This window comes from Hypomesus nipponensis, chromosome 17 (assembly GCF_054491055.1).
Source record: "Hypomesus nipponensis isolate SF chromosome 17, ASM5449105v1, whole genome shotgun sequence".
NCBI classification, from domain to species: Eukaryota; Metazoa; Chordata; class Actinopteri; order Osmeriformes; family Osmeridae; genus Hypomesus; species Hypomesus nipponensis.
The window spans coordinates 10,769,510-10,797,114 of record NC_140377.1 but is presented as its reverse complement, the minus strand read 5'-3'; the positions used below and the strand labels follow the sequence as shown (position 1 = coordinate 10,797,114).

Sequence of the window (27,605 nt, the reverse complement as noted above, 5' to 3'; positions counted from 1 at the left end):
TTCATTTATGTATAATCTACCACATATTTCAAATTAGAAATGTATTCTGTATATGTATATATGTGGCTGTAACAGGTTAACAACACTTAGTAGAAAAACAAAAGTATTCACCTACACTGCCTGAGATGGCGATTTCTCATTACTTGAAGCTGTCTTTTGTCCAAAGCAATGTAAAAAGCAAGGATTTTTGCATTGCATTCAAAGTTGTTTTAGATTTAAAAAATGTATAGGCAGAGATTTCACAGAACAATGATGGAAGAGGAGGGAGGTGTCCGGAGAGTCTTTCAGTGAGGAGACACAAGCAGCTGAACGGCTGACGCACTTGCTGTATACGGCTGTACTTCAAGCATGTTGCTGCCACAATACAAAGCAGATCTGCAGTGTCATATGATTGGTGTCAAAATCTTGCATCTTGCTTTTCTGAAAGAGACATTTCAAGACGATATGGGAATTAGTTAAGCCAATCTGTCACGAGAAGCTTAGATCCTTGGAAGGAATGACCGAGGAGACAAATGCAGGTGAAGTGTAGACTTTACTATGATCCATAATATACTTTAACAATAATTGTACATGATACCTGGAATAGCGCTAGCATAGCACAACGACAATTACCCACAACTGTGCTGGGTCTGAACAAGGTTAAATACTGTGTAATTGGTAATGAGATGCAGGTGTGTGCAACAATGAGGTGTGATTCGGTCTGTGTTCCTCCGCTTTCCTCAGTAGGCTGGGGAACTAGACTTTCTGAGGGGTACAGGAGGAGGATCCATGACACAATCAAGCAGTAACATGTGTTATATATATATATATATATATATATATATATATATATATATATATCAACATATATATCAACAATCAACAATATATCTATAATCTATCTATCTATATATATATATCTATATCTATATATATATATATATATATATATATATATATATATATATATATATATATATCAACAATCAAGCAGTAACATGTAATATATAACACACATATATATATATATATATATACATATATATCATATATATATATATATCATATATATATATATATATATATATATATATATATATATATAACACATGTTACTGCTTGATTGCTGATATATATATATATAATATATATACATTCTGCCCAATTAAGAGTTGTAATGCCCAAATAATGAATTGACTAAGTCTAACAACAAACTCTGGATAAAGGATTTCCAGTCTGACAGACTTTGTGACTGCATGACCCATGTGCATTATTGGCTGTTTTCTCAACAAGTCCCCCTATGGTATGACCATGCTTGTCGTTGTGATAGCATAATTCAACACAGAAAATTATATCAAGAGCTATCTTGACTGGTGCAGCACCAGCTGGCATTGATCATGAAATTAAGTGGGACATTCACAGTTTCAGTTTTTTTTTACAGAAGATGGTTGCCTTTCTTTCTCTCGGCGGTGTGAGGAACTGTCACATATGATTATCAGGATGGTTGCAAATACTTAGCATAATACGTGTCTGGCAAAACAGTCTTTGTCTCGATGCAACGGATGGTGATGTTCGTCTTCCAAGAGGCTGTGAGCAATGTGTCTTCCCAGGCAGTTGCCATGGAGAGGTTTCTGTGTGTAACTGTACTCTGTTGTGTGTGAGATGGAAAGTATGTGTGAATCCAGGTTGTGTTTGCATACTATGTGTTATGTTTCTGTGTGTGTGAGAGTGTTTGTGTGTGGGCATGTAAGACATTACATGTATGTGTGTGTGTGTGGGCTGGTCCTTGTCCTGGTCTTGATCCTGGTCTTAGTCTGGTCCTGGAGGAGATTCTGGAGGCACCACACTCAGGGCTAGACCTGCCTTCGTCTGAAAGGGGAGAAACACACCACACTCACACAGTTGAATGCATACACACATAGATGAAAGCACACACATGAATACACGTGACACATACACAAAAATAAAGCACGTCTAAGCAGACGTTTGCAGAGCATGCGAATACACAAAACAGCAATGGTCAATAATGTGTAAAGCTAACTTACTAAAACAACTACCAGTTGGAAAAACCTTAAGAAAGATAAAACAGAAGCCTAGAAGCATCTGTCACTCTTTCACGCTGACGTGCGCAACAACAGATTAAGGAATTATCCAACATGTCCCCCTGGAGAGATGCCATATTGATGATGAATAACATCAAACTTTCACAAGCTGTTTCTTCTCCCTTCAGAAAAAGAAGAAGACCGTAACTTAGTTAATCCTCTCTGAAAAACGGAGACCTTTTCTCGCTTTTTCAGCACTAAAATGAGTGATTGATGGTGCTTTGGATCAGATACTGTGCTTTATACGGGCCTGGGCAGGGCTCCATCACAGGGTTTACTGAGGGGGTGGGTGGCTCGGGGGGGCAGCTGGTACTGAACTCAACCCTTGGAGCTTGTGTGGCTATCTGAAGGCCCTGGTCCGGAATACCTCAACACCTCACATTGGATTCAACTTCCAAAATCCTCTATATGTCTTGAGTTGGTCTTACACAGGGTTTAGTCTCAGACTGTGAGTAGAGTGTAATGTAAGAGTTTCTTAGTTTTATGGAGGTTCTTTTAGGACTATATTGAAGTGTTTCAGGTACTTAAATAATGTTGGACTTGGCACAATAGCCAGGAAGAATATTATTCAGTATTACCAGTATTACACAGTACTGCAGATAAAAACTGTAACCATCAACCACTGCAAATGTTATATAACTGTGCTTAATTAATGTCAGAGTTCAGAATATTAGCCTTGGCTTGTGTGAATAATGAAACAAAGGAAGAAAGGGAACCGATCACGGTGGGCCCGGCCCTGAGTTTGCGCCCTGAGCAAGCCAAGCAGTTCAGCGCCACTCAGGGATAACAGATTGTACATGTAGCAGTATTACATGTGACTTCCGTGGCACGTTGGATTATGGCAACAAATTGCGATCAGCGGCGGCGCAGGCTCCAGGCCAATGGGAGACCGGGAAAACAAATGTGGCGTTAATATGACATGAAAGGATGAGGGAGGGAAGAAGGCTGCAGGTTCCTCCACACTGATTTATTATTTATCACCATAGTAACATGCCATGTTCCTCTCTATCAATAAGAGACATTGAATATTTCAGCATGGCGGGGAGCTGTTGAGGCAGGGGTGGTGCTTGGGGACTGAGAACACACAATAGAGCTATACTGAGGCAGGAAACCAGAGACGCCTGATGCCAGGCCTTCAAAGACACGTTTTAATATTCCTGTGTTGCTACAGTGTGTATGCAAGAGCACAGTAAAATGCAAGAAGCTTCCGGGCAATACACACGGCAAAGATCTGCGGCGTGTATATGTAGTCTCACTCTGTCTCTCTCTCCCTGTCTCTATGTCTGTCTCTCATGTCCCAGGAGGCTGTGAGGTTGGGGGGAGTGGTGTGGTGTGAGGAGGGGTGTTCAGAACCCAAGGCTATAGCGAAATCATGGAAGCTGTCAAACTTCCTGTTCCTCAGGGAGCATTTGGACCCGCCAGGCTTCATTCACAGGCAGTTAGAGGTACACTTGGAGGATTATCAGCCATTAGGAGGCTCAGTCATGATTAGTAAACGTCATCAACATCAAGAGTATTATGTTTGGGTGGGTGTACCACTCCAGTGGGTTATAACATGTTGAAATCACAAATGATGAAGTCAATTATTTGTTTTAAAATAAAATACAAATTAATTGATAAATTGATTTCAGCATATGGGGTGTATGGACTAGAGCTAAAGTAGAAATATGTAGAAGAGGTGGCCAACCCTACACAAGGGTCAATTACTATAGATCAGACAATGCCACCAGCTGGTGTGTTGTCATCAGCACTGCAACTCATCCTGAAAGATAGATCGTATCTGACCTTTTAGTAGGCATGATACTGAGCAAGCTTCATTCTGTCCTCAACAGTACATCTATACTACAGTAAAGATGTAAAACACACACAATAGGAGAAGTCAGAATGCTAGCCTTGGTTTCAGACATTCAGGATTGCTTTTATGCCACTCTTATCCCTTACAGAGCTTTTGCCATTGTCATTACCAAAACACTCAAATCCAACATCTAAAGATTTGGTTCACTTGCCATTGTGTGTTGTGATATGTTCCTCACTCTCATTGAATGCCATTGTTTTCAACAAATCCATCACTTTGTTGTCCACACTGTACTCATCCGTGATTGACAGCTTACGATCCACCTCTACGAGGCCTCTTTCTCTCAGACACATCACCCGAGAGAGATAAGGCAACTGAGGGCATCAGTTTTCCGTATCTGAGAAATATCTGATTCCCGACCAGACCAGGAACATAACCGTCCCGAGGAATCCGATCTTTGGATCTGAGCCAAGTCGCCTCAGGGGCCCTCAGACTAAACCTCACATCAGAGAGATAACGAAACGTTGGATGGAGGTGCCCAATCACTTTCCTGACAGAAAACGTGCGGTAACAAATGGACTAGCTCCCTACATCCTGGGAGACAATTACAAACAACTGGGGTCTTTGGTGGGAGATAGAACATATCTATCATGCTGATACCATCACGAAGAGGCGATCAATCTTGGAGAGTGTGAATAAGGATCTCATGCCGTTCCCAGGGCCAGCCAGTGGAGCCCTCCAGGCCCAGTAAGAACCTGAAAGAGGAGACAAAACAGATATGACAGAGGTGTATTGTACAGTACTTGACATCTCTGACCATGGACAACTGGCCTTAGGACCAACTATATACATCCTCAAAATGTATTCTTGAGAGCCTTACACCCTTTTTCTAATGTTTTGAAAGGACAATGTGAGAGGTGAGGCTCTGAGCAACCTCAAGTGGAACCGTTGAATGGTCTCTTTTGAGTGGATTTGTAAAGAGCTTAGCTCTCTGGAGCTCTTTCACAAGACATCATGTGCATGGCTTCAGAGAGAATCATGAGAGGTGGGCACTAAACAAACTTTGTTCTTGTCTTCTCTCCATCTGAATAGGTTCGTTTCTAGGTTTGACTCATGGGTGACGAAGAGGAATGCAAAGTTGAGGAAGCTCAATTGAGAACACTAGAAATTCATCATAACTTTTTAGACATTCCCATAGGATCTCATGAATCCATCCTGTGGCCACGGGAAGGCAAGACTCACACCTGGTGGGGGATCTCCATCAAAGGCAGGGGTGGGAAATTAATTTTCCTGAAGGGCCGCCTGAAAAATTGGGACCGTTGTGGCGGGCCGAACCAATAGGCTGAACTTATTTCTGCTCATTATTAATTTGATTATTTTATAAAAAAAACTGTAAATGATGTGGTTTTGAGTTGCTACTCGTAATACATGTTACAATAAGGCTATGAAAATATGTTTTTTGAAGATACCTTTAAACCTTCACAAAACTGCATAAGATGTATGTTGAAGAACATCAATTGATTAACTTTATACATAAGCAATAAGTGCCTTTGATGTTTCCCAGTTCAGTTCAGTTCAGTTTTTCTTACTCAGTGAGAAAAGTCCAGTCTGTCATGGGCTTGAACAAATGCATTGAAGTCTGTTTGAATGTTTGAAGTAGATATGCGAGGACAGCTGACAGGTGATCATCAGGTTCTGCAGCTTAACTAGGAAACCATCAGCGGCTTGTGCCCACTCTGCATCAGTCAAGTTCTTGTATTTGTCCACGTGTTTCGTCCCGTAGTGCCGATTCAAATTGTAATCTTTCAACCCAGCGACCTGTTCTCCACAAACTAAGCACACGGCTTTGCCTTTGACTTCAGCAAACAGATACTTACAAGTCCATGTCTTGTTAAAAACTCTACATTCTGTATCAATCTTTTGTTTTTTACTGTGAGCAGACAAGGGCTAATCAACAGCCAAGTCTCCTGTCGTTGAGGCTGCGTAAGCGCACATATGTAAATCGCCTGATCACTGTAGTCTTTCAGGACTACAGATTTCCTACCGCTCAACACATTTATTTATTTTTTATTTTTTATTTACCTCAAGCGGGCCAAACTGGGACAGTCAAAGGGCGGGGTGTGGCCCGCGGGCTGTAAAATACCCAGGTCTGATCTAAGGGTGCTTTCACACCTGACATGTTTGGTCCGTTTCAATCGGACCATGGTCCGTTTTCTCTGAAAGTACGGTTCGTTTGGAGAGGTGAGAACACGCATTCGAACTCTAGTGCGGACCAAACAACCGAACCATGGTCCCCCTAAAAAGATGGGACTCGGTCCGGTTCCAAGTGAACCATGGTTCGGTTCGCTTTAGGTGTGAACGTAATTGGACTTAATATTGACCTATTCCAGGAAGCAAACCAAAATGTAGTGCATTGTGGGTTGAAAAAGGAATTTACACTTGGCGGAGACAGCCGTTCATTAGCAGCGAAATTAGTTGAGGGAAAGTGGGGCAATGATGAAGTGAAGCAACGGCAAATATGGTCTGATGATCATATTGCAGAGATACTTGTGGAGACAGAGTAGCAAGGTATTTAAATGATTTATTGATATAGGCCTAGGTACTGAAATAAAGCGTCAATATTGCACAGTGGACCAATGTTGGTTGAAAGTTACAAATTTAGACAGCTAAAAGTGCGTGATGTTCTATGGAAAAGTGGTAGCTCGTCAGACGAAAACATATCATTCCCATGGTTTGATAACCTGGATATAATCCTGAGTAAAAGACCAACGAGCAACCCAAAAAACGTGGTCGTGCAACACCAAATAACAATTAAAGATAGTATTGCGATCGCAATACGCTGCTGTTGCTCCATTGTTGTTCGTGACAAGGAAGTGATTTTCCCTCACACATTTTCTGTCCAATAGATTAACAACCTGTATGACCGCGTGTCATAGCTTTTTTTAAATGTCAGGTTTTTTTTCAAACATTGGTTCGCTTAAAACAGGACCGTGTGAACACTAACCGGACCTAATGAAAAATGCAACAAAGTAGCAACTCATCCACTGATTCGGACCAAGCAAACGGACTAATAGGTGTGAAAGCACCCTAAGGGGACTGAGTTTTGTAGAGAGGGACCAGCATATGACAGAATCAGCCTGAATGATTACTTTCAAACACCACCAGCTCAAGGTGGGCATTTTGATGTGTTTGGGAGTGTGTTGGGGAAAGGTTTGGATTGTGTTGGTACACATGTGTACTCTCATGTATACTTCTCTGTGTGCATTTGTGTCTCAGTTTGTGTTCCTCTAGTGAGTGTGTGTGTGTCTGTCTGGGCATGTCTGTGTGTTTTACACCAGGGGACTGGCTGAGTCTGGGTCTAGCGATGCTATCTGCTGCATTCCATTGAGCACAATCAAATATTGATGGCACACAGGCCGCCTTATCTCAGCGTCAGGGTAATTAGACATGGAGCGATATGCAGCCTCTAGAGGCAGAGGGACAGTGCAGGAAGAGAAGGAGGGGAAGGAGGGGCCTTTACTGTATAGCATTTACTGAAAATCCTTCCCAGAAGCCATCTGGCACTGGCTCCTTATTGAAACATCATCCGGCGTGACATGAATGCCTCTCCCTCCAGGGAGTGGGTCTGCAGCATGGCTGCTCAGCATGCCACCGCGGAGGCTGGCCGCCACCTGATAGGACTGGCCCGCTGCAGGAAGCTCGCCATCCATATTGATAATGGGCTGGGAAGACACAGAAGGGGGGGATGTGTGACATCACACACACTATGCTGGAACGCTGTGATTGTGAAGAGAAAGTCCATGAGTCGCGAACAAAAGGAGAGAAGAAGCAAGGAATGAGGGTGAGGGATTTATTGTGCTATTGTGTGCCAGTCAGAAGACGGAGTGCCAAGATTTCCTTTTAGTTTTAATTTAATCAACAAAATGGATACACAGCAGTCAATCATGTCAGAGTGCATGATAGACACAGACACACCAGAGAACAGGAAGAAGCAGAAAAGGAGAGGCAATTTCCTTTTGTTCCTAATCATTTTTATGGGCCTCAAAGACACATACCGTATTTCTTCGATTAAATACCGCAGCGTTTATTACACAATGTTCATTTTTTGTGCGCCGTTTATTCAAGGCTGGGATTTATTCGAGGGTGGCGTTTAATTAGTAAGAGAGATTTCATGGGCGTTGCCGCAATGTAACTTGGCGGGGTCACGTCCCCCCCACTTAAAAAAAGAAGTTGTTTGGACCCCCCCACTTTTGCGATCAAAATATGAGTGCATGACTGGTTTACTCATAGACATAATAAAGAGTAGACGCCGCATTGGCTGCTGACGGGGACGAGAAATGCGGCCGCCATCTTGGAAAGGTCAAATTCCCAGTTGCGTAGCAGCAGAATAAACAAGATGCCGCAACACTGTGCAGCATATTCATGCTCTAATCGGCGAACCATTTTAAATAGGGCTCAGGGGATTACTTTTCACAAGTAATATTTACCATTACAGTACTATTTGTTGCATTTTGTAAATAGAATCTTACCAACGTTGAGAAATTTTGAGCAAGAATCTTTCATATTACTGTACTGAAATTGTAGCTAGCAAGCTAGCCTAGCCCCCTATGTTTACTGCACCGGCCGGTGTATACCCGGCTATGAACTGAGACTTGATATGTCATATTCCATAACACTGACTTACATGACTCAACTGACACAAGAATGCTATTGTAGAAATAAAACAGATATTACTGGAAAACATTGTCCAGCGAATTTTACACAAGTGGCACTGACTGTAGGCATCAGGGCAGTCGCTATAGTACTACTAGGCTACTTGTACTTCTTCCACAATCGACCGAATTGGCCAAACAAGGCACGTACATTTAGCTTTTCCAAATTTCACAGAAAGCTGCTAAAATCGAGGCTAAACAGTGCTACTACATAGCTGCATATCTAAAAAGGGCCAAGCCGGACACGTAACTATTTGCTCAAATAACTCAAGTCACTCCCACAAACAAATTCTTCGTAAGTAAAAAGTTTAGACTTTTAATCGACAATATTGACAACACATATTAAGAAACTTGTCTTTACTCATAATATCGTCTCCGATTTCAATTCAAAGCTGTGAATCTAACACAGAAGGCAATCTCCCATGGTCTCCGCTCTGGCTCCGCCTCGGAAAACAATGGCTCCCGTTGCTGACGATACATTTATTTCCCCCTTCCAGTAACCCCTAACCAATGACATGTACTTTGAGCTTATGTTGTCATGAGTATCTGGCAGTTTTCAGAAATAAAATCGGCAATTGGACGGCAAAGATATTGACGCGGGAACCATGCCCATATTTGAATGGTCCGGCAGGAAAGGGTTTAAAGGAAAGGCCCACTATGAATATTAAAATACGCCGAAACATGTGGCCTGTATCATAGCTACATGTATGACCGTTGCAGCAAAAAAACTGTGTGAAAATCAGTTTGGTATTCAGTGCGGTATGATTAATTAAATGCGCTGACAGCTCATTGCCCCAACCAAACAGATTACACTGAGTGGAGCGATCGGACCTTTCCAATATGGCGGCCCCACGTCTCGTCAGCGCCAGTAGGCAGTAGCGTTCGATGCGGCGTCTATTCTTTTAATTAATCTTTTATTATGTCTATGGGTCTACTACTCCAGCGATCTTTCCATTGCTTCACAATCAAATCCGTTCTACTTTATCAGTAGGGAGAATACCCATAGCAATAGAATTCCACTCCACGTTTTCTAGACAAACGGCACCACGCACGCAGATTCAACTCCCATACTCTTTGGTCGACGCATCGCGCTTGCAGCTAGCACTTCAGACATTACTGTTCCATAGACGAGATTAGGGATGGAGATTTGAACTGATTTCACTATTCGAATAGTATCCTAAATTATTTTCGAATATCCTGATAATCTATTTTTGTTAATGTGGTTCCGTTAATTAGCCTGCCGTGACGCAAAGCATACAGTAAACACATGAACCACCACACATTCTGGCAATAATTGGGACTGTTCAGCTATTAGATTAAATAAGGGTTGAATAAAGAAAACAAATGAAAGATCAATTTATTAACATGACGAAAAGACAATGAACTTGAAAAAACGCTGCGTCTTCAGACGTAGGCTCTTAATTTGGCGGAAAAGCGATAGCCTATTATTATGTGAAATAAAAAGTAGGCTACATTGGACTAAATTAATTGGGCAGGCTATCCTCGATAAAAACGAAAGACACACATGGAGAAATATTGCATATTAACTTGGATATTAACTTGGAACCGAAATCCTATAGGATACGGTGCGCCACCACACAATGCAAACATAAACAGCTGATTACGCTAGCTCTACATGGCTACTGGTAAGAAAATAAATAAGCCACAACTGAATTAGCCATACGCTTTTTTATTCAGGAAAATGAGCACGTAAACATGCTCAGGGGAGAGGCCAGTACGGAGTCGATTTACGAGCAGGCCGGCGTAGAAAAAACTGCTTGAACTGAGGTTGCTGCGAGGTAGCCTACTGCTTAGCCAGGACACAATGCTTCTTGTAGCGCCAAATTAAATGAAAAGAGACTCGCAGCAGAAGCAGGCGTAGCCTACCGTTTTTGATGGTTTTCCTCATTTCTAACGTCACAACTATTAGAATTCACAACAGCGACGGTTTTCCATTAAAACATTTTTTTTTATTAAACTACGCTCATAAGTATTCGAAAAAAGTATTCGAATACTAACTTACTTTAGGATATCCGGATATTCGATTAACCATCCCCCAACCATAGCCCATCCCTAGACGAGATCGACATAAGGAAGTTTTTTTTTCGAGGAAGAGGAAAGTAAGTCAGAGTTACCAAAGTTTTCCCTTCAGTGGCCAAAGAACCCTTATGTACGGTGTTCATTTTAAGACATCCTCAGATCTCAGACTGAATTGTCAAACTCAAACAAAAAGGCGTCAAGTCTCAGACCAAACGTTGTCAGACTTAGGCGAAATGGCTTCAGTCTCAGAAAAACCTCTGTCATTCTCAGACAAAACGCACTCAAACAAAACGCCATCATTCTCAGACAAAACGCCCTCAAACTAAACGCCATCATTCTCAGACAAAACGCCCTCAAACTAAACTTTGAATTTCTTTAGCAAAGTTAGCTTGATGGGGTAGCTGCTGACTAGCTTTCTGAATTAGCTAAAGTAGCAGCTTTTAATGTGAATACCATGGTGTTGTTTCTGTTAACTGGTACAGCAAGAAAACTTACTTTTGATATAGCTAATACAAAAAAGTTGTTTTCTGCAAGCTGGTTCACTCGTGTAACGTAAACCCATATAGTCCTCCGGTTACCATGGATACTGCAAACAAACTTTGCTAAAGAATCATAAACGTCATCAACACACGGCGCACAAGGGTTTTGGTTTTCTGATGCCCTTTAGTTTGACGTCGTTTTGTCTGGGTCTGAGATCTGAGGATGTGCTAAAATGAACACTAGGACATCGTGGAGTTTGTTAGTAGTATCCATGGCAACCGGAGGACTACCCATGGGTTTACGTTACACAGTGAACTAGCTTGCAGAAAACAACTCTTTTGTATTAGCTATATAAAAAGTATGTTTTCTTGCTGTACCAGTTAACAGAAACAACACCATGAAAGCTGCTACTTTAGCTAATTCAGAAAGTAAGTCAGCAGCTCCCCCATCAAGCTAGTGCTAACTTTGACAAAAAAAATTCTGACAAAGTTTAGTTTGAGGGCGTTTTGTCTGAGCATGATGGCGTTTGGTTTGAGATCGTTTTGTCTGAGAATGATGGCGTTTGGTTTGAGACCATTTTGTCTGAGAATGATGGCGTTTGGTTTGAGAGCGTTTTTTCTGAGAATGACAGCGTTTGGTTTGAGAGCGTTTTGTCTGAGCATGATGGCGTTTGGTTTGAGAGCGTTTTGTCTGAGAATGATGGCGTTTGGTTTGAGAGCGTTTTGTTTGAGAATGATGGCGTTTGGTTTGAGAGCGTTTTGTCTGAGAATGACAGAGGTTTTTCTGACTGCGTTTAGTTTGAGGGCGTTTTGTCTGAGAATGACAGAGGTTTTTCTGAGACTGAAGCCGTTTCGCCTGAGTCTGACGCCTTTTGGTCTGAGACTTGACGTCTTTTCGTTTGAGTCTGACAATTGAGTCTGAGATCCGATGTCCTAAAAAGAACACCGTACTTATTAGACATTCTCTCACTATAATAGCATTAGTTAGCGTTAAGTCACAAAGATCCTTCTGAAAACATTAGGATTATAGCTAGCTAGATAAGCAAGCTTTTTACCTACATCTAGCACTAGGCAATAGTATACTTTATTTACCCATTACAAGTGGAACAGCATTTCTTGATTTCTTAATCTGGGTCTGAAATATGTTGTGCTTTTGGCCGTGTTCAGACCTAGGCGTCTGTTTCAGGCAGAAAGAGATGACAAGGATGTTTTTTTTCCAAGGAGCCTAGCTACAAAATAAATTGCTGGTGTTTTTTTTATTGCCATAACAACCCTGAACTAATCTGGAGTTAACCTTAGCTAACATGCTAGTTTTTCTAACGACTGGGAAAAAAAGAAGAAAGAAAAACCCTTTATTTCGGAATTGTCTTCCAAATTTAACAATGTTGCTCAATTTGTAATTTTGTCAATTCGTAGCATTTCATTACTACAGTCTGTAACATGAAGGCAAAACTTATTCAACCATTAAAACCATATATCCTCTGAAAGCTTACACCCTCAGGATGTTATCTAATGAGACAAGAGACACGTCCTCTCCATATTAGTATGCTGCCCATGCTTAATAAATTCGATGTTGGTAAATGGAGTATATGGCTGATACTTTTTTGGGCTGTGCCATTTATGGAAACTGAAAATATTTTCTGAAAGCTTACATCCTAAGGATGTGATCTGTGGAAAAGACTACAGGTTTGAACACACATTTGACCATTGAACTGTCCAGTCATGCTTTAGGGAGATGCACATTTTTTATGTAGCCTACATAATTATTAGGCTTCTAAACCTATACCAATTGTGAATTTGATACGCTGATAACATTATTTACATCTCAGAAATCTTCATATGAACAATCTACATTAAGCTTATGTCAATTATCAATATGAAAGAATGCTCAATGCATCTCCATGTCTCCTGATATAGCCTAGGTGGTTGAGATTGAGAGTGAGGTAGGGGCAGCATGCAGGGGCAGTGGAGACAGCTCTGTTGCTGAGGTGAGTGCTGAAAGGTGACAGGTAGTTGAAGATGTCCCATTGCTTATTGGGAAGTTTAGTTTTCAAAATATTTAAATGTCCAGCCCCTCAGTATATGTTTAACGACTATGGTAGTAATAGTTGTGGTAAATGCACCAGAATGCGGGAAATTGCATCTACATCTTTAAAGAATTGGTCGAAAATTGGTCCCCCCCACATTCAAAATGCTGCTGACGCCCATGGATTTAGTAAATTATAGCTGCAGTACGGCCATGTAGACAAACAAAGAATAAACAAGGAGGTCAAACACAAAGCCTAGTGTAAAATTGAAGCCGCGCGTTAAGTCGGGAGTACAAGTGCGAACTATTCACAACGCTTTTACAAAGACCCCACTTACAATGCTTCGTGGTCAATTAGGTGTGCGTGGGTAGTACTTTAACTGTCTCAAATATACGTGTTCTACATTGTGTAGAAATCTGAAGCAGCATGCCGAAACGTTCTTACACTTGAGCTTTCAAACAGAAAGCTGTGCAGAAAGCACTCACCACTGTATCACGCGAACTTGGGGTTGAGGAAAGGCAAATTTACAAGTGGCAAAGTCAGTTATCTCTCTTCGATGAACTACCTGGTACATTAACCCTAATAAATACGGTGTTTTAATTTAACGAATTAAATAACAATTTTCTGATTTTTTTGGAGCAGCGTTTAATCGAGGGTGGTGCTTATTATACAATGTTCATTGTTGGTGCAGCGTTTATTCGAGGTCGGCGTTTAGTCGAAGAATTACGGTAATTGAATTGGCTAAAGTGAACAAAACAAGTGTTAACAATGTAAATATAAAAAGAAATATGAAAAAGAAAAGTTGATCATCTTCCCAAACTACTTAATTTTCTCCAAACTATGTTTGTACTTGATTCTATTATAAAGAAATATTGATCCATCTCCACAAGTCTATTGTTAAACCTGCTTATATTACACTCAATACTGACATTCATAGGCCTACTCACCAGAATGAACAGGGGACCACAATTCCCAGCTCATATTTTTTAAACAAACGAATCAATAGATACACTTGAAACTTTCAGTCGTCCAGTTTTCCAAACTCTAACAGGCACAGTCTGTGTAATAGAGTAAAAGCAAACTCAAAGTGATTAAAGGTAGAACAACACATTTTGTAATGGTTCAACACACAGATAATTGCTCCAAACCCAACTCAAAACACAGGATGCATACAATACAGCAACTAACAAATTATGTTGTGACACTTTACATCCAAGTGCTTGTAATAAGATATAAGGTAATAAGGTAATTAAAAGATGTAAAAAAATAATAAAAAAAGACTATGTGTTTTTGTGAGGGTAAAAGGTACCATGATGTCACACCATAGTGACAGATGTCTCCCCTCTTCGCTCCAAGGCCTTCAGGGTCCCTTGTCTCATGGTACAACATCATCCCCTCCACCTTGATCTGTGCTGTTTTGCCCTTTGAGCCCTTGATCGTCACGGTAACATGGTTGTCATGGTTTTATCTGATCAGTGCCAAGCAGTTCCAGGTGTAAGATGATATGCAAAAATAAATAGTGCGGTTCAGGGAGGCGTGATGAGCCATGACAAGGCATTGATCTCTGCTGGAGATAAACATCAATATGGCCGCCGCGGAGAGGCGGATAGGAAAGGAACTTGATGTAGTATTTTTTCTCTCTCTTTTTTGAAAGTCATCAGTTGAGAATTTTGTCATCATCCCTTTCATGTGAAATGGCAGTTGCGGGTTGACTTGAAACATTGCCCATTGCTAAGCGATTAGTTCCTGTGGTGAGGTGACAGATTCGATCTCTCCACGGCGTTGATTGGACGGTGGTCGGAATGCAGAGTGTGCATGTACGTGTTGCATGCTGGGGATCCGAAGGCTTCCTAAGCTGCTCACGTTGCAGTTAAGTCATGCTTTGGTCCACTGAGGGGTCAGAATGTGATATGGGTGGTCAATGACCTGTCCGTGTGTGTGTGCATCTATACTTATCCTTATTATGTGTGTGTGCTCAATGTGTGTGTTCCCACCACCAAACACATCCTACAACAGCAGTATCCGCCGTGTCACCCATCCGTAGAATTGCACACGCACAGCAGGGCCACTCAAGAGACCCCTGTGAACCACCAGCAAACGCTCATCTCTCCCACTGATGATAAGAGGGGAAAACGGGTTTAGAGACAGAATTCTGACAGTCTTCTGTTGAGTGTGTGTCCTCAATCCAAAAATTGAAGGAGCAGACTCTCTTCACACACACACACACACACATATCCAGACAGCTCTCCTGGAAAGGTAATTTGGATCCCATCTCTCCCCTCTGTCCCCTGGGGTGACCTGCTTTGCCCAGCCTCTCACCAGGCCTCTACTTATGGATTACAAGAATCTCATTTTTGGTTTTTAAGACTCCAAGACTTTGTTCTCCACCCTAACAATCTTTTCCTAAATCTTCTCTCCTCTCTCTCAGTCTCTCTGTCTCTCTCTCCCACACTGTTTTGGTCCCTGTCTCTTTTTTTTGTTTTAACCCTCACCGGTTGTCTGTGTGATTTGACTGTCGCCTGTAACTCTCTCTTTCTCCTTCAACAGAAACATCACTAGCACAAAAACAGCATTACTAAACTCTCCAGTCTCGGAACATTGGGCCTCATTCTCAAAATTTTCTTAAGTTTCTTCTGAATTGTTTCTTACAGGCTTCGGAAACACAACGTAAGAAAAAGACATCCGCCAAATTCATGAACGCTTGAAAATGTGTATATATGCAGCAGAAGTCTTCTGAGCTGTGCTCCCCGGGAAGAGTTTTCTTAAGTTGAAAGCACATCCTCGTGCTCCTGTTTGATCCAGTGTAGAACAATTCCACTGGATCTAACAGTGTGCACACTAAGCAAGGTTAATTATTATAATTATTTAAATCCGAGGATGTCTGTTATGGCAAGCTGTTTTATCATTTAACCAATGAATTCTTGATATCCAAAATTCAAATTCTTGATATCCAGAATTGAATTCTTGATATCCAAAATTCGAATTCTTGATATCCAGAATTGAATTCTTTATATCCAAAATTCGAATTCTTGATATCCAAAATACAATTCTTGCTATCAAGAATTAATTGTTTAAATGATAAAACGGCTTGCCATAGTCTGTAGAGTTGATGTGAACGCAATCACCAACGATTTCTCACAAATTCAACACTTCTAACACGGAGAGTTTTCTTAAATTTCACACACTCTAGCAGAATGTGAATGACAAGACAATTCTTATTTTTCCATCTCTGATATAATACAAGGTGGTGAGTCGTTTTGAAAAATTGAAGATGTAACACATTTATCCTGTATAAGAATGATTCAAGGTGTTCAGCATTCTTTGTGTGTAGAGAGGCCTACCCCCAAATCTGAACTTTGGGTAACACAAGGCATACATAAACAAGCTGACCCAGGCTGACCATTATCTTACTAGAGGTGCAATAAATAACCTTATCTGTGCTGAGTGAATCATATGGTCAAGCCTAGGGTCAAAGAACTCTAAGTTTCCATGCACACAGGTCTACGCAAGGAGCCAATGAAGAAGAGCCATGAAACATTTGCATGCTTTTGTCTTAACCAATGACTGTAAAGAGCAGGACTGTTTAAATAGCTAGCTAGCACAATATGCTGGCAGACAAACTTTGTAGCACAATGGCGTGTGATGTTTTTGTCTCCTTGTGGGCCGGCCGCAAGCAATAAACTTTCTTAAACGTGTTCACCGACTGACTGTGCAATGCTTGATAGATCAATATTTCTGACAGTCGTTTGTGAGACAACATAAAGAAAATAACTGAATACAAGACCTTCATTGATATTTCTAACAAAACGTTATGCCATCTGCCAACTGTCCAAATATACTGTAAAAGGTCTGCATCCCCACTTCCATTTTAATGTCCCATTGTCCTCCTGCTTGACATTTTCACTTTTTTTCGACCTCATTTATTTATATCCTTTCCAGCAATGTCATTACAGAGTATGCAGTGTTCTGAAAACATCACACTCCTTACTCTGCTTTCAGAAAGACAGAAAGAAGCAGACAGAGGGGGGGGGGGAGGGGGTGCAGAGAAAAAGGGTCATGACTATTTTATCATTTTTATTCCTTTTTGCAAAGAATGAGCAGTGCTGCTCTTCTTCCAAACCTCGCCCTCTCTGTGTCTCTGGGAGAATATGCTGACTTTTGAGATAAGAATTTACAAAGACAGAGTCAACATCACAGGCCTCATAGACATGAAGGAGAGAAAATGAGAAAGAGAGAAGAAATAAAGAGAGAGGAGAGGGAAAAGAAAGGGGGGGAGTGAGAAAGAGATTCAGTAGAGAGAAAGAGATACGTATATATAGAAAGAGACATAAAGGCAATGCTGGCTTCTCCCATTATTTTTTCCATGATGTAAGCAGCATTGTCAGACATGCAGTTACAGCTCTGATTGATACAAATATGGAATTGAAGTATGTGGAATCTTAATGAACGTCACAATGGGGTGGAATAAACACTGAATATATTATTTTGACATATTTCCCCATGTAAAGACTCCGGTGTTTAGACAGCAGTGTTCTTTCTGTCTATGGTGAAGAACATCTGTCCAGAATGTGCACAACACATGAGGTCACATAATAATTGGGTGTGTACACGTGGGTGTGTGTATGAGCATGGTTTTAAGTGGAGTTTTATGTGTGTCTGTTTGAGTCAATGGGGGGATTTGAGGTGTGTGTGTGGGTGACTATCTGACCTGGGAATCAGAGCAAGGTGTCAGAGCAACTAATGTCCCCCCTCCATCTAACAATGCCCTGAGAGCACAGTCAGGCCCAGGACAAATGACTCCTCTCTCTCTGCCTGGCCTCCCAGTCCTTTCTGGGTACAGCAAACTCATTTCAGGACTCACACAATCACACTTATACAGAGGAACTGCAGGAACTTTGTGCTCCCTTCTGTGTGTGTCACACCTGAAGATAAAGGTGTTGATGGCACACACACACTCAGTATACACACCTTCACACACACACCATTACAAACAAAAAGTATGCACATCATTACACAATACACACACACAGACACTATGACACACACAAAGCAATTTGCCTCTAACTAAAAAATGCGAATCAGTACGAGGAGGGTGGGGGGGGGGGCAATATTCCGCGATTTAAGTCGCAAATTTGTAAAAAGTAGGACATTCTTCGAGTTTATAAAGTCACAAATCTGCGAGAAAAAAACTAGTAATTTAGCGAGAAAAAAACTTGGGGATTCTCCGACATTATAAAGTTGAAAATATGGAATTTTTTTTTTCAGCAACATCATCGCTTCACTTTTCATGGTCAACCTTATCACAACACAGGCACCGCCGCTTGCCATGCATAAAAAAGCCTGCAGACCTGATCAAATTATACTTTTCTATAGGTTTGTGGTTCAGGACATGCTCTTCTAAGCTGATCCACAACCTGAGGATCGGGTAATTTGAGGATCTGTTGTATTGTGTCCTGTTGAACCACAATCGAATTTGAATTGCCCGTAGATGTAACCAGCTCGATATCCTTTTGTATAGTTAACACCCTAAACGTAATTGTAATGTAGCCTACAAAAAGTATATGGTTACTTATGAAAACATTTAATTACAACGGTTTTTGGACATGCTAGCTAGCAAGAGTTTTAAGCCATGTCAAATCACACGCTCAGTTTGTTTGCTCTTTTGAGTGCTGCAGCAGCCCCAAACAACTGATCAATGAAGTCAGGCTGTTAAACTTAAAAATAACTTGCTGATAAGTTATTAATGTAAACAGATTGATAATCTGTTTGAAACAGTCGAGTTGAGTGTTGGTGTTTCCCTCATGCGTCACAATAGAATTAAAATAAACCTGAGTAGAATCTTTGAATGCAGTTTTCTCCCTTATCACTTTTTGACACAGGTCAACTTTAAAATGATGTAACTTCAGTTGTGCTAAAAAAATATCGGAGTTGTTTTAACAGATTTACATTCAGGAAAGTTTGTAGATTCCAAAGATGTATACCATCCAGAAAGTCAAATTTTCCCCATGTGAAGGGTTTCCCCAAGCCACCCGCCACACATATAGTATTTAACAGAGCTATACCTCCTGATGTACCATAGCAAACAATGGGGTTTTAAGTGCAGTGTGATCATCCCAAATTGCTTAAGTTAGTAATAGGCTACTCTCTCTAGACTGAAGTAACCTTTCGTTTGTCTAAACTAGCTAGCAAGGTAAGACTGACTACCCACCAAAATACAGAATTTAACTAGCACTAGCTAATTAGACCAACTACTGTAGCTTACCAACATAAGCTAGGTTTCCTACTGTAAATAAGTAATTTAAAAACAGTTTATTCAAATTTGTACTTAGCCTACTTTTTTCTTTTATCTGCACTTGGCAGCGACCAACTGGGCTAGCCTTCATCGACGATAAGCTCCCTTACCTTCTATGTACCGTTACAGGGTATAGGCTATAGACTACACTCTCATCTGGCCCAGTGCAACCTCTTGTGGGAGGACGGTTGACACAGGGGTGTCAGGATCAGAGTGTGGAAATTTATGGATTTCTATGACAAAATGTTTCAATCGTAGACTGTGGTTTCTATAGGCTAAAATGTGTTTTTAATTAAAAAAAAAAAAAAAAATTGTACATTTCATTTGTAGAGTCTGGGCTCGTTCCATTGACAAGCGTTGACTTCCTTGTAGGTAGGTACTCTGTTGAAGTTTAAAACTATTGGATATGCCTAGAGCCACTCTGATCTGCCATAACCAATTGATAGCGTTTGCCTTAGCCAATTGCTTCCCAACTACTGTAACAGGGCTAGTTGCCGTAGCTGCAAAATCAAACTCTTCCCGAACCCCGTGGGGTTCAACATCATGGCCACCAATAAAACTCATCAAAACTTGTTCTTGCTCCGGCTTTAGCTTATGGATATTCGGCAGCGTTGCCACAATGGACCGAGTGGCTTCGCTCGCATCTTTCTCCGCCGCCATTACAGAACTACAACACAAACTAGCGCACAACATCAACGTCATCATTCTCAGCAACTCCTTCTGTTCGCTGATTGGCCGGTAGAAAATTAACCTGAGACATCTGACTTACGTACCTCATGGCCAGACCTAGTACTGAAGCAAAATCAAAATGAAGTGGAAGTATGTAGGAGGGCAGAGCCAGGCTAGATTTGTCCTACAGTTGAAATCCCATTTTCCATTAATGGAAAAAAAAAAAATATTCTGGATGACAGACAATATGCGACTCGCGATGGGGGGGCCAGCAATTTTTTACCTACCTGGTAGTAATACGTTGTCGTAATTAGCACCATCCAACATGCAAATGTGAACTTCTTTGCAAGCCAAACAAGGTTGTGACTTGAAAAATGGTATTTCACCTTTCTTGTGTATGAAGAAATGCAGACTGAAGACATTTTCTTTATTGAAACTGCCAGAATGTCTTACTAATTAGTCCCAGCATGGGACAAAAAGGATCCTGAATCATCTTTAGCTTAGTGTATCACTTAAATCTGTTTATTCAGTGCCAACACATTGGTGCTTAAATACTTTTTGCCAGAATTTGTCCCTCAACCCCTTTTTACTGCCTAAATAGTACAAATGCTAGGCATGACGCTGTGGTGATCACAGTAGTTACTGTAAGGTTCAATACCTACATGTTTTATCTCTCTCATTCAGTCTGCAGGACACCTGGCCTCCCTTCCTTCCTCGGCACGCCTGTGTCTCTGACAGGCTGAAAGCATTGAGGACACTGCTCCCCCTGATCTCTAAAATGGAGGATAACCGTTCCCCCGTCCTCAGAAGGATTACAGCACAAAAAAATGTGATGGGGAAAGGAGCGCCAAGTCAATAACCCACCGTCCCACAGAGCACCTTTTCTCCTGCCTCCGACACACACACACACACACAGGCACAAACACCACACATTCGCACCCATACAGAGACACATGCACGCACAGCCAGGTCTGTGAAGAACTACTGGAGACATCACTGTCAGAACCAGCATGTGGCTCTATCAAACTGTAGACGTGAGTACAGGAAAGGAAGGACAGGAGATGTGAGAAGAAGATGGAGGAGGTGACAGGACAGAAAAGAGGAGGGGGGGGGGTGAAGCTTATGTAAGGCTTCAATAGTGTTTTGAAGACCCTCAACGTGGTTATTCAACTGTATAAACAGAGCTCTTCCACACTTTGTTGAGTAAAAGCAAGAACAGTAAAGTTGCATGCTGACTTGAGTCTTTCTTGAGGGGGTTGGTGATGACACAAACACACACACACACAGAGATGAAAAGGTCAGATGGGACAATTAATCAAATTGGGAGCAGGGCCTTTAGAACATCTTGAATTCCCCTTTGAATTAATCTGTTTTCTTTCTCTACCACTCTTTAATGGACACTCCACATTGAAAATTCACGCTTTTAATTAAAAAAGCACTCAACAAGCCACCTATGACCTTCACATCAAGACAACCGGGGTGTGCTAACGTGGATGGGGGATGATGACTGAGAGAGGACTTTTATCATTGGTGCTAAACAAGATAAAGGGAGAGAGAGAGGCAAAGGTGGGGACAGAGAAAAAGAGAAACAGATAGGGAGATGAAGGATGATCGAGAAACAAAAACTGAGAGAAGGGTGGGGGGAGAAGGAGGCTAGACAGGGGTGGAGGGGGGGACTGAAAACGACAAAACAAGGCAGAAATAGAAAGAAACTAAAATAATAATAATAAAGTAATAAACTTAATAAAAATTAAGATGAAGATGTCCTCAGGACCTATGCATATGCCCTCAAAACAGACAGATGGAGTAGATTGCTTTTGACAGGAAACAGGTTGAAGGTACAATACCTGCACATTTTGTGCCCAGCACTTCTCTGACAGCACAATCTTTCTGAGCCAAACATTGGTGTAAACACATCACACACATCACACACACACATGCACCTATGAGAACTCTTGTCAGTCAGCGATTAAACCACCTGATATCGGCTCACACCCTTATGAGAAAATGTTGCCACCAGGAAGCCTTCTGTTAGCCTGTGTGTAGATGCATGTGCATGCTTGTGTGTGTACGTGTGATCTTTTTTTCCAGTATAGTCTTTTCACTTGGTAGCTGTAGCCCATCAACTACCCCCATCCAAATGTGTCATCCTGTAACCGTTAAGACTCTTCATCTGGGGAATTAACTCTCTCTACAAAATTCCTTTATGACAGAAGGTGCTTTGGTCCTTTATTACCTCCTAGACAATCCAATAGTCCTACATTACCCAGGAGCCATGGCTCTCCAGCCCTGACCATGAGACTTCATGCGACAGATTTTTACAAATAACTTAAGAAATGAAAATGACTCCTCCACTCTGATCTTATGCTGGTGTACCCTAGAACACCAGAATGAATTCATACAAACCAGAATGAGCTGAACAGGAGATAGTTCTGCTGTCTGCCTCTGGCCAGGGGCGGACTGGCCATCGGGGATACCGGGAGAATCCCCGGTGGGCCGACGGGGTTGGAATGGTCCAAAATACCAGCCCGCTGCCGTCACTAACCGGCCCTCCCTCTGACATCACCAGAACCTCCAACTATTTTCCATATTACACAGCTTGAACACGTATAAATTGCTCTAAGACTTTAATACTACACAATTGCTGACTGAGCTTTATACTCCTCCTTGCAATCTGTATTTAACACTCATGGTGCCTATTTTTCGGAAAATTTCTGAAGTGTCTTCTGAAATGTGTTCTTACGGACTTCGGAAGTTCAACGTAAGAAATGAAATATATATGATGTAAGTTCTGTATAATCATCCCAAATAATGTTAAAGGTGACATGACATGAAAACTTCATTTTATGAGGTCATTTAACATTAATATGAGTTCCCCTAGCCTGCCTTTGGTCCCCCAGTGGCTCGAATTTTCGATAAGTGTAAACCAAGCCCTGCGTGTTCTTCTCCGCCTTTGACAAAATGAAGGTTCAATTGCGCTGTTTGGAAATCTCCCCCGAGTGACGTGGATCGGGGGAAGGTTACCTCCCCTCTCTCTGCTTTGCCCGACCAGATCATCTGGCCCGCCCATGAGAAACTGAGCTACCACCGTGCAAGGGCGAGTGCGATATCGGTTTTTCCTGGAGAGACATCGTGGCGAGCAAACAAACGAAGCACAACAGTTGCTCAGTGCTTGGATGTACAAATGCCAGCACACATCTTTTTTTAGTTCCTTCATCCGACCCTCTGCACAACCCGTATCTTAATTGTATTTTCGCTGGAAATGTGCCGACACAACTTCCCAAAGTGTTGTATGTCTGCGCCAAACATTTCCTCAACTTGAGCCAACACAAAGCTGTTCTTGCTGAAATTAAATTCTGGATCATTACTAAATCTCCTTGGTCAAGCTACAAACCTTGGACAAGTAAGTTAACTACCGCTATATCATTTTGTTGCTTTACTGTATATGGTTACCTAGCTTGCTACCCTTGAATGTGGCTGTAACATTAGCTCTGCAGCTAACAGCTGAGTTACGGTTGCTGTTATGTACGATGTTAAAGGTAACAATGTTCGACTGACAGTACCGGACCAGCGGAGGGTGTCAACGGTGTAGCCGGGCACAAACGATGCAGCGGGGTCATACGGATTATGTAGGCCTACATTTATTAATACAGCTGCAAAAAGGTATCGGCAAGCCGCAACAAGTGAACAGATAACAAGGATCAATAGACAAGGGACGTACCAGTACATAAAGTCACGGAGAAGGGACTATGACTGATTCCCGATGAGACAAACAAAATGCACTACGCTAGGGACCGAAACGGCCCTGTTGGAAAACCACTAACTAACTTAGTATTTCCTAACCTAACTACACTAAACTCTAAGTTACAAAAGGTGCAGGTGGAACCGCTCCTAAACTACTGTGCATAACATCGGTTATCTACGTGTTGAGGAGTATACCCATGGGTCTCTACACTAACTCCCTTCTCCTCTTACACATCTGGACAAATAAACAGCCGCTCAGCGCGACTCGCCCCTCTCCCCCATACGCCAACCAAAACACGCTTTATCGGTGACGACGGTGTCTAATTAGGCCCGATTAGACACAGACGCCTCAGGTCCGGATCTTGACGTCTGGGCGCGCACTCCGACGTCATCATCAGCACCGTCACAGGAACACCCACAGACAGGACACAAACAAAACACACACACCCTACAGGCAGGAGTGGGAGCCGTAACAGTTGCTAACGTAAAGATAAATGGCATCAAGTGTGTGTGAATACAAACGCTGTAACGCCAGTGTTGTACACTTCTTTGTTATTTGGATAACCGTTATGCTGTTGGTGTTATGGCGTGCGCGATATCCGCCTCTTCCCTCATTGAAATTATTATGAGTGTGCACCTCTGCAAACCAGGGTGACCAGATGAGAATGGGCAAATTCGAAGCATCTTACAGCAACGGGGCTACGAGCCAGCTGAGTTACTGTCGCTAATGTAAAGGTAGATGGCATCAAGTGTGTGTGTGAATACAAACGCTTTAACGCGAGTGTTGTACACTTCTTTGTTATTTGGATAACCGTTCTGCTGTTGGTGTTATGGCTCGCAATATCCGCCTTTCTCCACATTGAAATGACTGAGTGTGCACCTCTGCAAACCAGGGTGATCAGATGAGAATGGCTAAATTCGAGGTATCTTACAGCAACGGGGGCTACGAGCCATTGCGATACATCCGTTGTAACCATTAGCGCATGTTGCCGCCCCTCTCCTCCTCATTAGCATTTAAAGCTACAGACACAGAAACAGCGCGTTCTGAGGAAAGCTGATTGTGGGACTACTTGTAGTGGCTATAATTCTGCACCATGGCTGAATTTCGGGAAAGAGACTTCAGATACAGTATTAGGGGACCACTAAGGCCTATATAAAAGCATCCAAAAACAGCATGTCATGTCACCTTTAAGTGTATTGGTATTTTTCCAAGTAGGAAAAATGACTGGTCGATACGTGCTATGCATTGAGTGGGCAACGCGGCGTGTACTGAGTGGGCCGGTCAGTGACAGTAACTCCCGGGCCACTTTTTTTTCCCCAGTCCACCCCTGCCTCTGGCTCATCGATAGAGGAGGAAAGGCAGGAAGGAAGCCAGGACAACATGAAGCAGGATGTGTGATTTCAGCAGGTGCATCAAGGTTTGCTCATACAATCTTAAATTAGAAAGAGAACCATTTTACCTCCATGTGTGAAAGCGATCTTTCTTTTGTACCTCCTCTGTTCATCTTTAGATGAGGTGTTCTCTCTGGGGAAGAAAGAAGAGGAACATGAGTAGAAAGTCAAAACTTTTAGAAAAGGGAGATGTGGAGAGATTCGATGAGAGAGTAGACTGGGTCAAGAAAGAACGAATGAGGACAATTGAGTTTGAAGGTCGACAACCACAGTTCAACATGGTGGCTGCAAATGTTCACCTCCCTCACCCTTTCTCTTTCTTTCTCTTATGCATCTCCATCACTCTCTCCTGCTGCCCGGTCCTCACACGAAACAATGAACTCCACTGTCTCACATCATCTATCTGGTATTACTGTCGCAACAGCTACATTATAAGAGCTAGCCTCTATGGTCGCAAACAAAGTAAATGTATTCCTTCAAAACAAACCATTATCTGATCATTCATTTGAAAGCCGTGTTGACCTTAACAAACCTTTCTACTTTTCAACACAATAGCAAAGATCTAACCACTTTGAATGTATTTTTATGCAAGCTTGCATAATAAACCATGTCTTCAATATGCAGTGAAGTCTCATCCATTATGCTACAGTATAGGGACTTTGAATCTTTAAGTTCTGGCCAATCCTAATAACTTTGTGTGGGTATATGTGTTTGTATGCCCACCTTCCTCTGCTCTCCCCCATCTCATAGGGCCCTATTTTAACGATCTGAAACGCAAGTATCAAATCTGAAACGCAAGCAACTTTGAGGGCGGGACTCCGGCGCTTTTGGTATTATACCGGCGGGATAAATGACTCTTGCGCCCAACGCAAATCTAAAATGGGTTGGTCTGAAGTAGCTATATTACTTATAGGTGTGGTTTGGGCGTAAGGTGTAATAAACCAATCAGAGCGTCATCTCACATTCCCTTTAAGAGCAGGCGCGTTTGTTCCATTGCGGGTTGCTATTATAAGGGCGGATTTGCCAGGCGCACCCCAGGGGCGGTTCACAGCCAAGGAGACCAACGTTCTCGTCAGGGCCGTTAAAGATAGAGAAGTGACATTGTATGGGGATGGGAGAAGAAACCCACCCAAATTAGCTTAGGTTAAACAGGCGTGGGAGGACATTGCCAAAATTCTGGCAAATCAAGTTCACATACTTGGAGATTTCTCATGAAAATCTTTTGAATCATTAACATGAAAGAAATGTAACACAGCAATACAACAAATCAAAACACTGTAACGCAGCTTCGCAGAAAGAAAACCCTGGCCTTGCCAGCAGTGCGCACAGGCCAAGCATGCGACCTTAAAATAGCATCTGAATAACGCACCACTGACTTTAGACGTTAGATGTTTTTCCTGGTCTGTGGCGGAAATGTTTTCTGAAACTGCAAAATAGCACCAGGGAACGTTTGCGCCAGACAGAGGTGGTACCACAGGTCCAAAAGTGGTGGGGCAAAATTTAGACATATCTGGCCCTTTCTTCGGGACCAGTCTATATCTTAATGAACAAGTCAACTTGTGTGTCTTATTTGTATTCTTTGTTAATTGACAGGGGATAATTGTAAACATTAATATACATTTAAGTAACTTAGTAGACACTTACACACAAGGTATGTAAAAACTATAGTTACAGTACATGATTGTACAGTACATGCCAAATTTATGATTGGATATAAAGATTTTTTTCTCTTTGGCTCACGTGTCATTGTTTCATCTATTTCAGTCATCATCAGTGAGCTTAAAATAATACCACCTACCTAGCCAGCTGGCTAGCTAGCTCGCTAGTTAATAATGTAATGTAAGCTAGCTTTCTAGTTAACATGTAGTAGCTCAAAATGCACACTACTCTGCATGTTAATATTATTGTGATAGAGACACGTTGAGGAAGTTTGACATAGCTACCTTGTTTCTTTCCAATACAATCAACCTTTTTAGTAACGTTAACTGTCTGCAACTGACTCGTTTTTTAATCTATGCGCGATAGCGTTAGCAGCAATGAGTTCTAGAAAGGGGTGGTCGATGCTCTGCCTCTGGGGCTGGGTTGGCTGTAGCTAGGAGATCACTGTGACTGACAGGTGCATTCAGATGTTGCAGTAGGCGTTTGAAGTATAGTCAACAGAGTAAACGGGCAGACATTTCTATTTTTTCAATTGCGAGAAGAAATAAAGTTTTTTTTTTTTTTTCGTTTTTAATAGTAGATACATTAAATGCGCTCAATAATACTCCGCTGAGTCGAAAGTGGTGGGGCGAGGCCCTTCCACTTTGAGAAGTACTGGGGCAAATGCATGCTCGACACACGTGTGCCAGAACTCGCCGCCTCTTTAAGCTGAACG

At 41.9% G+C, this 27,605-nt stretch overlaps 2 long non-coding RNA genes across 3 annotated transcripts; one reads left to right on the top strand and one right to left on the bottom strand.

Annotated features, from left to right (window-relative positions):
- LOC146253522 (uncharacterized) lies at positions 1-27,294 on the bottom strand. 2 transcript variants are annotated; one of them, XR_014731792.1, is made up of 5 exons: positions 27,175-27,294; positions 25,300-25,364; positions 4,537-4,631; positions 1,738-1,848; positions 1-420 (listed from the first exon to the last, which is right to left on the bottom strand). It is a non-coding gene; the product is annotated as an uncharacterized LOC146253522 (long non-coding RNA). The 2 variants fall into 2 exon arrangements; XR_014731791.1 differs by lacking the exon at positions 1-420 and having other exon boundaries at positions 1,101-1,848.
- LOC146253523 (uncharacterized) lies at positions 24,137-25,801 on the top strand. Its single transcript, XR_014731793.1, has 3 exons — positions 24,137-24,323; positions 25,161-25,257; positions 25,351-25,801. It is a non-coding gene; the product is annotated as an uncharacterized LOC146253523 (long non-coding RNA).
- Positions 27,295-27,605: the final 311 nt, after the last annotated feature.